Raw genomic sequence first — 4,252 nt, 5'->3', positions numbered from 1 at the left:
CAAGGGAGCTGGTTAACCTCTTGGGTGTGGAAATCGAACAGACCTGGATGTGAGTCCCGGCTCCGCCCTCTCTTGGCTGGTTGCCCCGGGCAGGTTGCTCACCTGCTCTGTGCCTCAGTGGCTGAGGTTGGAGGCCGGTGAGGGGAGCTTCGTATTACATTCGTCCCGGATTGGGGAGAAGAGCAGAAAGGAGAGGTGGGGAAGCAGCGTCTGGACCCCGTTGCCCCGTTCCCTTCTCCCTGGACGGGCTGGGCTCCCCCGCTGACTGCAGTGACGTGTGACTTACAGCTCCCTGCCCACTGCCTGGCACAGCTCCAACTTCATTTCCTCTTGTCCAGGGAGCCTCGCCTGCTGCGGGCTGGGTGCCAGGCCAGAGCGCTGTTGGCACAGGAGCAGATGCTGAGTGAAATCACAGCTCCTTGTGCCCAGCGGAGCAGGCGCTCGCCCCCACTCCTCCGCCATCACTGAGTCCCGAGGGGCACCTGTACTTATGCCCGCGGTGCCAAGGAAAACACGGAGGCTTGGGTGGGCAAAGGCGCCGGCACAACATATGAGTGAAAACCGCAAACTGGGGTTTAATTCCAGGTCCCTTCCAAGGCCGACTGACCTTCCTTTTATACCATCTTCCTCCTGTTTGCTCGTAGGTGCAAATGACCCCTTAACAAAGCTCAAAATACCGCTCTCTCCTTGGCAAGCCGGTGCAAGGGAGAAACTAAACAGCAGCAGCTGCGGGAGGGGAGAGGGGAGGGGAGGGGTGAAGAGGGGAGGGTGGCACCACACTGTCCTGCAGGCTCTTGAATGATACCAACGACCATTTGTGAGCATCTAATATGTGTCAGGGTGTGAGGAGCAGAAGTAGAACACCGGGGACCAGCTAGAATGATAAGAAATATTCATCGTGCTCTGTTAACGGTGATTGTTTTGTTCTGACTAAAGACGGCACATTCCAACCTGGCTGGGAGTTGCGCGCGGGACCTGGGAGCTCACTTGGAAATGCGGCCCTTCCTCCCCATCCAGGAGCTGCCGATCATCATGGGAAGATGAACCACCTTATCACAGAAACCAGAGCTGACAGCCCTTTGAAAACCCCTAGGCCTTTGCCTACCCCAGGCCCGCATCACCTGTGAACTGTCCCTGTCACATACCCATTCTTAGACCTTTTGCCTGCTTCCCCACGTAAGGTTGTCAAGAGCTTAGAGCTGCCAGATAACGGAGGGGTGTCCTGCAGTTTTCTGTGCTCGACCCGTTTACTTGACAAGAGCTGCAGACGTAAGAGGCTCCAAGAGCCGCTGGTCAGCAGCTGGATTCATCTCCAAGTCAGTGAACGCCAGGTCGCGGGCGCGTTCCTCTGCAGAGCAAACTCTTGAGCCTCTTTGCTCATCACAGGCATTAACTTGGCTGAGTCAAGGCAACGCAGCCATTTCTGGGGGAGGGGGCTGTTCTCTCGGTCTTTTTGAAAAATAACCTGGTCCGTTCTGGATGCTCCGCCTTCGCCCCTTCCTTGCCCCCCAGTGCCCCCTGAGCCCACGGACGGCCTCTGTCCTGGCCGCCCTCTGCTGGCCCAGGTCTCGCTAACGCCCAAAGCGCACAGGCCTGCAGGTGTCAGGCCCACATGCCATTCCTTTAAAGATTTTTTTTCCCAATTACTGTTGACATTCAATGTTATTTATTCTGTATTAGTTTCAGGTGCATAGCTTCGTGGTCAGACACTCATCTGCTCCACACAGAGTTACCCCTGATATTCCCAGTGCCCACCGAGCGCCACGCATAGTCATTACACCACTGGCTGCCTGCCCTGCGCTGGACTGCACATCCCGTGACTGTTCTGTGACTGCCCATCTGTGCTTCTCAATCCCTTCACCTCTCTCACCCAGTTTCCCCCACCCCCCGCCCCCGCCCCCAGGCAACCAGCAGTCTGCTCTCTGTGCCTATGAGTCTGTTTCTGTTTGGTTTGTTGGTTTATATCAGCAGTTCTCAACCTGTGGGTCGCGACCCTTTGGGGGTCGAACAACTCTTTCACAGGGGTCGCCTAAGACCATCGGAAAACACATATATAATTACATATTGTTTTTGTGATTAATCACTATGCTTTAATTATGTTGAATGTGTAACAATGAAAATACATCCTCGCGGCCTTAGGAAGGTTGAGAATCACTGGTTTATATTGTTCTTTAGATTCTTGTTCCCTCTTCTTGGGGGGACTCCAGCAGACAGCAGTTTTACTGCCCCCTGGGGAGCTCTGCGTGGCTGCCCCGGGTCCGGACGTCCCTCAGCCATTGATGCTCTGTGGTCCAGGGGCCACGCTGAGCTTCTCTGGGGGCCCAGGAGCCGGGGTACATCTCCACCTCTGGAGGTGTCAGTGGCCCCTGTCTCCTCTCCTGAAGATCAGGGCCCCAGTCCTTCTCAGGGATTCCTGATTCTCCCCCAGCCCACTGCCAGGGAACCCGGGACTGCTGGCCTTCACACATCCTCTACACCCTGCCTCACTCTCCAGGTTCTTTTTAAAAATATATATTTTTATTGAGTTCAGAGAGGAAGGGAGAGGGAGAGAGAGAGAGAAACATCAATGATGAGAAAGAATCATTGATTGGCTTCCTCCTGCACGCCATCTACTGGGATGGAGCCCACCACCCAGGCATGTGCCCTTGACCGAAATCGAACCCAGGACCCTTTGGTCCACAGGCCAATGCTCTATCCACTGAGCCAAACTGGCTAGGGCTCCAGGTTCATGATATTTGTACCCAGCTGCTGGACTTTAAAAAAAAAGGGGGGGTATTTTTTTTCCCCTGCTCAAACATTTGACATTTTCCATCGAAATCCATCGCTTTCAATACCACGGTTTTTGTTATCGACTCGCAAACGTGTGCCTAAGAGCTCAGAAGCCAATACGGTGATTCCTGCTCCTTCCTCTGCCTTCCTTCCCCGGGGAGGAGCCGTCAGATGCCCCGCCGCCGCTGGAGAGGGAGGCAAAGGGGAGCGGGCACAAAGGAGAGAGACCATGTCAGGTGAGAAAGACAGATTCCAGGGGGCACCTGAGGGCTGATGGCGGGGACGAGGGTGGGACGGTCCTCCGGCACCTGGAGCCCGTCTCCAACGGTCTCCCTTCTATGCAGCCTCTCTGAGCATCTCGAGACCTCTGCTCCCCAAAGTCAGGGCCACGCTGCCCCCTCCCTGGGGCCTTTCTAAGCAGCCTCAGGTGCAGCACATCCCTTCCCTCCCGGGAGGTTTTGCCTTCAGCCTAACACATGGGCATTTCCGCTTCTAGGGTACTGTCACCACACGTACCCGGCCCACACCTCTCCTCTTGGCACCCTGGCCAGCCTGCAAGCTGGTTTAGGGGATTGAACATCTACTACGCTGCTTGTCACCGCAGTGAAGGCCCCCAGACGCTGTCCCCCCCGGCCCGGCTCCCCTGCAGGCTTTGGCTCCAGGCAGCTACCGGGGACTCCGGCTTTATTTTTGCCTGACCAAGCTGATTTCTCCCTCTCTTAGTCTCTCAAGGTTTTGTTCCTGGCACGGTTGCTACGGACGCTCTGGCTCTGCAGTGAACCGAAATGTATTCACTGCAGGGGGAGGAAAACCCAGCAAAGTAAAGACTGCAGCTTTCCGTAAAGCCGGGTTTTAGGCGTCAGCAAAAAGCTGCGGTGAGGAGTGGCAGCAAAAACTTTTAATTCGGTGGTAACGTGCTTCCCACTCACTTCTAAGAGTCTACGTGGGACCAGCCACCAGGAGGCTAGTCAGGGACGGAGGCAGCCCCGGAGACCAGTCTCCAAACAGTAGGTCGGTCATTCATTCATTCATTCATTCCTTCACTCATTCGTTCATCCATTCACTCATTCACTCATCCATTCACCCACTCATTCATTTATTATTTATCCGTCATCTTTTATGTTGCAGGCACTGTGCTAGGTGTTTGCAAAACAAGCTGGGCTCCATGCTCTCTGACCAGATGAATCTAGCAGCTGTACGATGGGAGAAAATATTTGCCAATTGTATACCCGATAAGGGGCCCACATCCAGAATATATAAACAGCTTCTGCAACACAACAACAGAAAGCAAACCTGATTAAAAAGGAGGCAAAGGGCTTGACTCTTTCCTATGATGTGTACCACGCCACACGTTTAAAAAGTTACCCAGAACCCTGGTTTTACATTTGAACACACGCGCTGCATGGGAAAAGCGGCGGGAGCCGGGACCCAGTCCAACAGGGGTCTGGGATCCTGTGTGATGAGTGGTCTGGGAAGGCCTCCC

The sequence above is a fragment of the Myotis davidii genome, unplaced genomic scaffold (assembly GCF_000327345.1).
Source record: "Myotis davidii unplaced genomic scaffold, ASM32734v1 scaffold478, whole genome shotgun sequence".
NCBI lineage: Eukaryota > Metazoa > Chordata > Mammalia > Chiroptera > Vespertilionidae > Myotis > Myotis davidii.
This window is presented reverse-complemented; position numbering follows the sequence as displayed.